Below are 12,108 nucleotides of genomic sequence, written 5' to 3' on the forward strand. Positions count from 1 at the left end.
AAAAAATTCTTTATACCATGGGTCTTGTATAATTAATGTTTCTTGGACTGGGCTCATGTGCTCTGTCTGTACGGGTTTCTACTTCTTATTCTTTTAAACTCGTTAAGTATTTTTGAAGTATTCAACGCCAATGTCTTTTTCCTTCCCCCACCCTTTATTTTTACTCCCAAGAGCTCCAACTAAACTTAAAAATGTTTTAAGCTAGATTTAAAACTGTGTTATTTTTCAGGTATTTGCTTTGTTCCACACTGTCACTAGAAAGAAAATTCTTTGAAAAAAAATGCAAAGAACTCAATAGATAGTCATGGACCTGAAAGATTGTCTTAAAATAGGCTCTTTATATACCATATACAAAAGAAGAAAAAGGAAAAAGGAAAAAGAAACCCAGAGAAGACCAAAAGCTATTTTTTCTTAAAGCAAAAATAAAACAAAATCTTCAAATCGATCTAATGCATTATTAAGTAGCCTAGGGAAAATTTTGACGTTACTCTTGTTTTGTAGAAGGAGAAAAACTACTCAAGAAATTTTCTTGTTTTTTGAAAACTGATGTTTTGAATATGTTCTATTTTCAAGCTACAAAAAATGTAGCTCACGCTAAAGCCTTTAGGGATATGTACACTTATAAATATAACATTAATACACAAATATACAACATAGCTTAACTGTGCCGTGCACCATAAGGAAGGACAAACAGTGAGAAAGCTTGTAAGGCTTGCAGAGAAGGCCTCTCCTGGAAGCCAGTGGAGTGGATGAGAGAGGATGAGACCACCTAGAAGGCAAGTGGGAAACTATGTTTCCTTAACCAGAACTGCCATGGAGAATCTCAATGTGGACACAAACAACAATACCCAAACCCAAGTGGCCATTGATAAGCCAAGGAGACAAGTTTTATAGACAGTTTAAATGAGGTGGAGGATAGGAGGACAGAGTAGAAGGAGAGATAATCAACACTAACAATCTTTGATGACACCCCGTGGAAACCTACTACTTTTAGATAATACCCGGAGCATGTAGTGAATATATAAAAATGAGTTTAAATGGGGTTGCCCTATAATAGAGGTGGTAGGGCCAAGGACATTGCTTCCCACCAGATACCATGAGCTATCAAATGGAAAGCTCAGTGCCAGGCATGGGTTAGCTCTTTTCCATTGGGTTGTTAATGATGTCTTGTGATCCTCCCAAATGGTACTGGCAGTTGCCATTTGCATTTGATTGCTATCCAAAACAGGCTGACAAAATTCTATTGCTGAAAACACCACACACCTGAATCTTAGCAAATGGATAAACACAGCTGGTATTGACCAGGAAATTTCATCCATACTCTACAGCTATTATAGTGTTTGAAGGTGCTATGCTATTTGTGCTACTGAAGAAAAATAATCAAGTTATCCTTTCTTCTTGCATTCTTTTTCTTGAAAACAAAATGCTATCATATCATTTTTATTTATTTCTTTGCAATGTATAAATTTTACAGTGATCATTATAAAGATATATTGGTATATTGTGTATAACCTTTTCCTTTGAAGTTATTTTGATTTATAGGAAACTAAAAGAATATGAAAATTTCTTATATATATATTTTTTTTCACTGAGCTTCCCCTGGTATCAACACTTTATGTCACTGTAGTGTATTTTGCAGAGGTAAGAAGCCTGCATTGTAACTGTACTACTGCTAAAACTCCTGACTTTATTTGGATTTCACTAATGTTTTCATCCTATGTATAAGGACCATTGCATGGAAACATCATCTCTATTCTGATTAGTAATGGTTTTTCAGGTCTTCTTTATTGTCCTGTTCATGACAATTTTGAAGAACACTAGCCAGTTATTCTGTAGAATATCTCTCCCTTTGGGATTTTATACCTTTTGTCCTGATGAGATCAGTACTTGTATATTTGAGGAGTATACCCTTCCTATTATAAATTTTCAGGGACTATAGTCAGTGTGACTCATCACTGGAGGTGTTGATCTTGATTTCTAAGTCCAAGTAATGTTCAACAAATTTCTCTTCCTATTGTCACTAAGTAAATCCCATGCTCAAGGGCATTTAAGACTGGGAGTACTAAGGACCATCTCCTGGAGAAGAGACCTTCTCCAAAATTTATTTTGGATTCTTTTGCAGGTAAAATATTTCTTTTATTATTTTTTATCTATTCATGGCATTATAAAACCACAATTTATCTTACATTTTGGGTTATTAAAATTTTGGCTGTTGTTCTGGCTCAAAATTGTCAAGCTTTATTGCTTTTATCTTAAGACTTTCCTTTACAGGGCCACTCTCTAATCAAAACAGGCTCTGTCCTGTTAGCATAACACTAACAACTCTGGCTAGGGACTTTGTACCATAACCTCAAACACTCCAGTCACTCTACTGCATTGCAATTGGCCATAGATTTCCCTCTGCATGCTGAATAAGTCACTGTAGTCAATCCCATATCCCACCTCAAAACCAGAAATGGTGGTCTCAGAACTTAGATAGCAAGCTTCATAAGGCTCTTTCTAAAAAGGAGCAAGTTATTGGAAGATATAAGGGGCAAAGTCCTGTGTGGGTCAACACTTCAGAATGATCATGGGAACTCAAGGGGGAGGGGGGGGAGACAGAGTCCCAAGGTAGTCTAGGCACTGCCCCTTTGAGCTCTTTGGTTTCAGCAACAGTCTCAGACTGAAGACAGGTGATGAATTTGGGTTCATAGTGAAGTTAGTTGAGAAGGAAATGAAGACAGGTTTAACAGGAAAGATTAGTGGACTTTCTACCTCTGGGCACTAAACGTCTGCTTTGGTCCTCGCTAATCAGTTTTCCACATGCCTCTTGCCATTTGCTTTACTTAGGATGACTTCCTAGAGCTCAATTTGCTGCTCTGTGCTGGCTGCCTTCTCTCTCTCTCTCACTGCCCTCCATTTAACCCACTTCTTTTTTCCTAAGTGCCTGTGCATAGAGGGCTGGTCAAGGGGGAAATTATGTAGATTAGGAAGCATGGTCCAATTAAGTCAGACATGATAGGGAAATTGCTTTAGAGTCCAAATATATACCTGCAGGATAGAGGGCCTCTTTAACACCTGCATAAAGAGTGTACAAATTTCAGAGCATATAGCTCAGGGCAAAGAAAATGGAAGGCTGATAAATGTGCATGTAAAAGTGATTAGGGAGAGCTAAACAATAATACAGGTCTTGGCGGGAAGGGGAAATGGTGTGGCTTTTTCTCTAGACCTGTGATATTTAGAAAACATCTGCTTTTTAAAATAATAGAATTAGAGATACAAGGCAGTGTAGGGTATTGGTAGTCTTCAGCTCTTGCCTTCCATGTTTTTTCCCCATTTTTCCTTCAGCCTGTACCCACTCAAATCTTCACACACAGCCCGACTCATAGCAATTCCTCACCAGAGTTTCCATCTGAGGAACAAGACTTGAGAAGTGTTGCAAGTCTTAAATGACTTGAGCTGTAGGAGCTGGGACAGCAGAGGGCCAGAGAACATCACAGAGAGACCACTTACTGAGAAGTAGCTTTTGAAATGCTCTGCCTACCTCCTCTGACTGCTTTGGTAAGGTTTTCATAGCAGTTGACAGATTATGTAATCTACCCACCCAGTGATAATGCTTTTTTTTCTTTTTCTTTCTTATTTATTTATTTATTTATTTATTTATTTATTTATTTTTGGTATAGAGAAATTGTTAGGGCATTTCTATTTCAGCTAGTCTCTAGTTAATAATCAATAGTCTTGTTGTCTAATGAAGTGATGGCCTTGACACAGGCCTTTGTGCAGTGTTAAAATAACATTGATCGCTATCATTATCATATGCCCTTGATATACTGAATAAGGGCATGGATATCAATCTTAGAGCACAATAACATTTCATAAATCTTAGAGAAATAGCTGGGATTGTCCAAACCAGCATATACTATTTGACAGCAAAGTGACAGAGGAGGCCAAGACACAGATCATTTATAATTTATCTTTAAGCCTAGACTGAAGAAAAACTCAAAAGTAGCATTTAGTATAAAAAGTGTTTGTCACAGAATTCACAAAAACACCCATTTTTAATGATTTTTGAAGAAACTTTTGGGATAGAAGGAAGAAAAGATTTGTTTATTTATTTATTTATTCATTTTGCTATTCCCTTTCTACAGAGTGTTTTGGATTTTATGCTAATTTTAATAACTTTGCTGGTAGAAGCCACAAAGTAGGATGGACCAGGCTAACATTCAACATGCCTGAGGAGTTGTCAGAGCAGAGGATCCTGTGTCCAATGTGCCATCTTTAAGCTAGTCCTACATTCCAACTTTTCCATTTAAATGAATTCAAAATGGCATCAATACTAAAGCCAAGTGTGCTGACAGAGAACGCTAATCCTGCCTGCAGGAAACTGAAACAGGAGGATTGTGAATTTGATGTCAGCTAGGGCACACAGTAAGTTTGAGGACAGCCTGAATTACAGTATGCTACCCACCCACTTCTTAGTCTGCAAACTTTCTTCTTAACCAAAAAACTGAAAACTAGACTCTCATTGAAAAAATACTAGCTATTCATGAGCTTGTTTTGATTAAGTGGGTGTTGAGGGATTGAAGTTGGTCCTTAGTGCCAGATAACAAATAATGCAGAATCAGGAATATTGGATCAAAATTATGAAGGTAAGTTACTTTAAAAAATAACATTTCTTTTTATAAAACAATGCATTAATGACTCATTTGCTCGTTCAGCATCTTCACCACAAATATGAAGAGATGTTGTTCAGAGTTGACCTGTTCCTGATAACTCTTCAGTCCGGAGAAGTGGCTCAATGCTGTGTGGAGCTTCGGAGATGGGTGTGATTAGTTCATAGTAATTGTTTCTGCAGTGTAGAATTATCTTTGTGCTCTCAAGAGAATTTGAGAATGGGTCAACAAGATGAAAGAAACCAACAGTTCTTCGGAGTGTGCTGAGGTTGGATATGGAGAAACTCAGTTAAAGAGAGAAAAAAGCACAGGAGCCCTGACAAGATGCAAGCAAATGATACACCAGCAAGCCTCACTGTAGATTTAAGAAAATCATTTCTGCTTTACTCAAGTATGTTTAAAATTTGTATGTATTCCATTTTTACTTAATGTGTTTACAATGTATTAGAAATGTAAAGATTCCTTAAAAATAAGAAAATAATAATAAACACGAGCTTTGATGTTTTTAAAGACAAACAGAAATCCTGCCTTTTAAGAGACATGGAGGTCAGAAAAGACCAAGGTGCTAGCACACTATGTGTGTTTATCTATTTGTGCATTGTGGATATATGTTCAGTGTGCATATGATGTGTGCTATGTGTTGTGAATGTGTCCATTCTTGTGTGTTCTGTGTACACTATATTTAAAAACTATATCACTTATTAGTGCTACCTCACCAAAAAAAACCCCCATACATCCTCATATAAACTGAAGGTAGACTAGAAGTTTTTGGAAAAAGATTAACTACTACGTCTATTTAGATATTTAGTCAAAATATCTGATATTGTAAATGTATGCAGCTGGTTATTACTGCTAGAAGTGATTTTGATTGGACTAAAGCAATCCCTGTCCGCAGCAATTCTATTTCTCTCTGAGACATTTTTAAAGCAATTATTGTCTTGTGAATTTTCTGTAGATGTTCCTGAATGTTTCAATTTGTAAATCAAGTAGAATTCTTTTTAAAAGAAAAAACAATCAGGAAGCACTTGTTCAACACATGTAATCCAGGATTGGAGACAGTGAAGGTCAGTGTTCATGCTCACTGTCTTTTGGGGTCCTTATATTTAACTGAAGACACCTTAGAAGAAAACAATTGCTATCAGGGGTTATATAAGCTGGGCATTCACATGACTAATGCCAGAAGCCACTTTCAGTGCATTACTTCAAACCCTGAAACAGAGGAGTAAATCCCCTGCCTGGGTACCACTCCTTCTCCTTCACCTGCCAAAAGTGTAAATATTTTTAGAAATATATTATTTACAAGGCAGGGAGCTTTTGGGGGGAAGCGTTGGGGTAGTAGAAGAACACAGATAAATGTCGGAGCAGGGAGAGCTTTATGACCACTCCAGACTCAACTGTCATTGCTTTGGTACTTTCTGTCAGTCTGACTAAATCCTGTCATCCCTCAACCCGGTTTAAATTAACAGGTAATTTGTAAATGTCACTTCAGGTTAGGCCGCTCATTTTGTTTCTACTCTACCAATGCAAAGTCTAGGACTAATTTTTCTTGTCTTCTTTTAATAGGATTTTCATTTATAAATAGAATTATGTTCTGAAAATAAATTACAGTAAGTGATGCAGGAACGGTGGCAGTACCACTCTCTTGGAATTTCAAGCACCTCCATCAGAAAAGATTAATAAAAACACTTCAAAGGCTAAATTCCATTTAAGCAGAAGACAGCTTTTGGTTAATATTTAATCTGAGTAACTGAGATCTTGGTGGAAAACATAATTTTTTAATATCTAAATTAATTTTCAAAACAAAACCATTAATTTTGTTTGGAGAGTTTGTACAGTGAGAAACTTTCAGTAATATATTTGCAGAAGGAAAAGTTAATCAATTAATTTCTGTGGTGAAAAACAATAGCTTTGAGTGTTGTATTTGTTTTAAATGAGTTTCTTCTTATCTGGTCAGGTGTAGGCCTTGAGAATTTTTTCTCCTAGATTGTTGCATCTCTGAAGGGAAGAATCTTTTCTTGACGTCTCTTCGGGGACTGTGACATCCCTGTCTCTGGTCTTTGTGCAAAGGCCTCAGCAGGATCCTGAGCTTCTCTACAGCTGAGACTAGAAATGCAGCTTCTGGGAGTTTTCCTGAGGAAGCTTTAAGCATTGTCACTGTGGCAGTTCCATTGCACTGATGGATCCTTTTTTTTTTTTTTTTCAGAGTAGATTAGAATTGGAAGCCAAACCGTAGTGGAGAATCAAATCAGACTAAAAGGGAAAGCGAGAGGCCTTTCTAAGTCACATGAGAAGCAGCTACCAAATATTGATTGATGGTGCGAGACAAAGAACCTGTATCTGTCATCAAGTTTATCTATATCAGCATCTTGATTGGTGGAACAGTCAATGTGACCATTTGTGCCACCTTACCAGTTTCGTCATTTACTAGCTCTCTAGCCTAAGGCACATGCTTTCTCCTGACTTGAAATAAAATGATTTGAAAATTAATCCATCTGTGCCTGGTCTATATTAGTGGCATCCATGTAGCTGCAGTGCAGAGGGCATGCTCTAATCCTATTTAGTGAAAGCCACAGACATAACCTAGGTCATCACCTTTATTGCCTTCCTAGCCAGAGCTGGAAACAGCTGGGCCTGGGAACTTTGATCTTCCTTCCAGCCTGTAGCCAGGCTAGTACCATCTTAGCAGGAAGGTAAAGGGATTGTCTAATGCTTAGCATCAAAAATTAATTTAATAGAAACCCCTATCTCAAACCAGCACGCTACATATTCCAATACCACCTTCTCCCTCCCTATTCGGTTTTGTGACTTCTCTTTGTGGAGTCTTCTATATATGATGAGTATGTTATGTGGAGACACAGACATTCTCATAGTGTTTGAACCAGGCTTCCATCAAATGTCTGCTCCACCTCATATGTTGTGTGGTTCAGTGAACAAGTGTCCTATGGGCTTTTTAATTCCCCTAAGTGGTTGTTTTCCCGCTGGACAAGGGCTTTTAATATAGCCATGATCCTATTGTGGAAATTTGGAAAACAGGACCATACCATTTGCTCCCCTATTCATACTTGCACATTTCTTCAATGGTTTTTCCTAAGAGCAGATTTTTAATCTAGATATTATTCTGATTAGTATATACATTGTTATAGAATTTTAAGTATGTCATTTCTCTCTCAGAATTTTTCACATAGTTCATAGCTATGATATTTCTAAACAAAAAGGGTTCTAAGCGAAATAACATGTGTCCATATTCTATGCATTTCGTAATATTGATGGGAGGCCTTCCAGTCGGTTGTATTTTTACACTAAAATCCACTCTTTAAAAAATATGTTCTAGAATGAACATTTGATCCTTAAAAGAGTATCCCAGTGTTTGTGCCTGCATTTGCCAAGTATGAGGCTTCTCTCCTTTGGGTGCTCACCTGTAAAAGGTGACCCCTGTTCCCAGGTCAGATGTCCTTGATCAGTTCTAAAGCTTATTTGTGTGCAGAAGATGTTTTCTTTAGTAGATGATACTTACTGTAAAATATGTGGTTATGGCATAGGAGTGGTATTAGGTGACCCCCACACCTTTGAGTGGCCTGTAATTGTCATTTCTTTCATATTGTCTTTGAGTTTTCATTAAAACTAAAATGTTAAAACAAGAAATGCTTCAGAGACAACTTCCAGGGGCTGGTGAGTCTTAATTCCAATCTCGCCACGACTTACCACAGAAGGTTATGGTACTTTGCAGACCTTCTTTATCCTCTGCATCCTCACTTCTAGCTAGAGGGAGATGAGGCATTGCCTTTCAGACTTCATGAAGTTGACTTTAAAAATCTTTGAAAAATATGAAGCATATGTTTAAGAACAATAATAATTATGACTCAGCCCGTTTGCATGTTTTCTTAAAACATGAAATAATAATAAAGCAGACCTGCTTCTTATTTACACAGCCCAGTACTTTGAAATTTCTCATGGCGGAAAAAGCAGTCCTTCATGCACATAACCTATGAATTATCCTTGAAATAAAATGTTTAATTACAGTTGACATTTCTGAACCCATTGCAGGTGGTGCCCATCTGAGGAGTGACATTGTTTACAGCACTACAAGGTTCCAGGCCCGGTGTCAGAGATTATAAACCAATTTCCATCCCTGCTTTAATGCTGGTTTAATATCAGAAGAAGAACTTTACTGTGTAAATATTAAACATTTTGTTTAAATATTAAGTACCAAAGGTCTCTTCCTTTTGATTATTAAAACAGGAAGAGCCCCAACTTTGAAAGAGGTGCCTTGTTGTATTAAGAACATGACTGGTTCTTTACCTTCAGGTTAATTATCACTGGCCACAGATACAGGCAGAGGCAAAATGTCAGTTGTCTGCCTGTGCCATGGTGAATTTTGGTCAGGAAACTGCAGTGAGCTAACCAGGCCTCTATACCACTGAGAATTAGCCTACTAACAACTGTCGATTTTTCTCTTAATTTTTTTCTTAACCTTAGAAGTGATCCTATGATAATTAACTGAAAAGCAACAGCAACAACAACAACAAAAAAAACTCATAAAATGCTTGTACCTTGCTGTGTGCAGAGTGACCAACCTCAAGGAAGCTATCCCTGGCTAACTCAACTGTAGCTCTTGGAGGATTTAATCACACCCAGGTATGTAGAAGCTAAGCACCTGAAAGGTCGGCAGAAAGCAATCTGTTGTCACATGTCTGCCTGTTTGTCCATTGAAGGTTGAAAATTAACCAGGGAAATGCAAACTTTTAAAGACCTGTCCCACAGACACATACTGAGGACATGTGAGAACTCTGCTCTGTGGGTTGAAACGTCCCATACTGGGAATGACTGGGAGTCAATTCATAGCACTGTCAACAGTGGGAAACTGATATCTATTCTTTATTGTGTAGTAGGTAAAATGTGAAAATTTTTTCCTCCATTTTCTTACAGATTGTCTTAAAATTCTCATGTGGTACATTCTGCATTCATTACTCAACCCGGGACATCAAGCTGTCGGGTCTGACCTGCTGAAAGACTTATAAAAAAGCAAACACACTTGGGTGCTTTGGTCTTAAGTTTTTGGTATTCAAAATAAATTTAACACCTCTAAATATGGAAGTGTCTGTAGAATTCTGTCTGAGACAAATCTCTTCAGGGAATGTTTCAGAACAATGTGGTTTTCATGGAAAAAAAAAAAAAAGGCAAAAGTGCCTCAGTGTATATTTTCCCTTTAGAACTATTGAACTTATGCATATTTACATAGAAGGATGGATGAAAACAGTGCAGGCTGCTTAGCAAGACAAGAATTGACCCACTAGGACCTAACTGTACTTTGAAAAATCATCTTAGACTATTTAATCAGTTAGTACATGTTTACCAAACATCTAGTTTGAGCCTTCAGACATTTAAGACATATCTGATAAGTCAGGATTAATTTAATAATGAAATTAAAAGTGGTTTGCATATTAATAGTAGAAAGATAAAACTAGGTAGTTAGGATAGGCACAGAGTTTCCAACAATATCATGGCCATGGCAATGAGCCTTGGAGTAGATTGAGCTGGTGAGTTGGGATGTCATATAAGACAGTAGTAAGGAAGGTTTGATTAACAAAGAGGCAGGTGGTAGCATACTGCTGTAGGCCATGGCGTCACTAATCTATTGGTCACTAGAGGAGACTTCAATGACAGTGGGTACAGGAGGGAGTTTTGAGAAAATGTCACATTTGGAGATTATTAGTAGTTCTTTAAAAATTATGTTTCTCATAACTTAGTGTCATATAAGCAGTGGAGAATGCACCACAGTAAGAGAGCCTGGGGTCTGGGGCATCCAGTATTCTGGCAGTCAGATTACTAATGTTTTTTACAATGTAATTTCTCTCTCTCCATGCATCTGTAGATTTAACAGGACAGTGATAGTGGCCTGCCCATTAGGTAAGACATAAAACATGTTTTGGGCTACCTAGCTACAAGAAATGAATTAAAGGATTAATTTTTACTGCATTAGACTCAACTTTTGTTTTTCATCCAGGCCCCTAAAGTGAGAAAAATAGCTTGTATTGGAGTCAAATATGAAGCCTTGTTTTGGTTCTGTAGTCTGGAATTAATCCCAGGACCTAATGCATGTTGGGCAACTACTCCCCCACTGAGCTAGCCATGCCCCCAGCCCTAAACTCATCCCATACTAATCTTTTTCTCATTTACATGTGTGGCTTTTTAATATCTTTCCAGAATTTCCCATTTGAAAGATTTGAATCCCTGCTTATTGAACTAGAGACTTTAATATGATTCTATATTCAATGTCTACTTTTGTAGACCATTAGGATCTTTCTATAGTTGACATTTATTTAGTTTTACATTGTTGTTTCCTCAAGTGTGAAGGTGCTATAAATGCAGGAAATATTTTGATAAAATCTTCATATCTTCTGACATTATCCTTGAGCTACTTTTATTAGAAATATCTGTTGAGTTTATAAAGTCAAATTGTCTTTGAATTATCATCATATGAAAATCTCTCCATGCACCTGGAGATATACCATAGTGAAATACATCTTCTATTCTTCTACAATCTATTTGGGAAGATGTGACATTTAGGCAACTGGCATAGTTAAGTGGCTCGTTAGTGGTGCAAATGACCAGTGATATAAATTAAGTTGGAAATATGCCTATTACACAAGAAGCATTTTTCAAGGTTTTATTACCAAATGAACTTCAAATGAAGAAGTGTTTGAAGTGGGACCACAGAGATGGCAGAATTATGTCCAAGAAGGAAAACTTCCATTTTGCCCTCTCCTTCTGAAAGTTTATGGAAGGGAACCTTGGGTCATGGCAAGAGGAAAGAGAGAAGACAAGGATGACCTTGCAAGAGTGTGCTTCATCCACTTCTAGCACACAATGTATAGGAGGAATGTTAAGAGGGCCATGAAATGGAAAGGAAATATCTACTTAGTAGTGATCAGTAAGGTAGTACAGGAATTAAAGGAATTAAAGATTAAACTAGCCCACTGTCTCCTGAAGAAACTAACTCTTTGGAATCATGCTATGGGATCCTATTTCAATTCATCTCAGGAAGATAGCCCTCATTTCTGTGTTCTGGAAATATCTTGCTCCTTGGTCTGAGTCTACTTTCTCCAACTCAAAAAAAGGAAATAGATCAGCCAACTTGTAGCACTGCTGGGAAAGACACTGAGTTTTTCCAAATGTCATTGAAAGCTGTGCTTCAACCACATTTCTGGACTCTTTACCTACCATATCATTCTTAGAAATTCTGAAATATTAAGACCTTGATAATATTAGGGGTTTGAAATAGCTTCCTTGAGATTGCTGAAGTAAGAGTCACTGTAAAAGATGCTGATAGTCTGGTCCTTGGGGTCATATTAGTCTAGTTATAAATTATCACAATGATAAAGGGGCATCCCCTTGAAGAATAGAAATTTTTCTCTGCTTACAATGAGAATAAATTTTTAAAAAGTTCAGAATCTAG

General features: G+C 37.2%; 1 long non-coding RNA gene across 1 annotated transcript; it reads right to left on the minus strand.

Annotated features, from left to right (window-relative positions):
- Window positions 1-5,539: 5,539 nt before the first annotated feature.
- LOC143441924 (uncharacterized) lies at window positions 5,540-9,337 on the minus strand. The gene is made up of 3 exons (XR_013109676.1): window positions 9,203-9,337; window positions 8,355-8,465; window positions 5,540-6,902 (listed from the first exon to the last, which is right to left on the minus strand). It is a non-coding gene; the product is annotated as an uncharacterized LOC143441924 (long non-coding RNA).
- Between the last annotated feature and the right edge of the window lie 2,771 nt (window positions 9,338-12,108).

The sequence above is a fragment of the Arvicanthis niloticus genome, chromosome 4, assembly GCF_011762505.2.
Source record: "Arvicanthis niloticus isolate mArvNil1 chromosome 4, mArvNil1.pat.X, whole genome shotgun sequence".
Classification (NCBI taxonomy): domain Eukaryota; kingdom Metazoa; phylum Chordata; class Mammalia; order Rodentia; family Muridae; genus Arvicanthis; species Arvicanthis niloticus.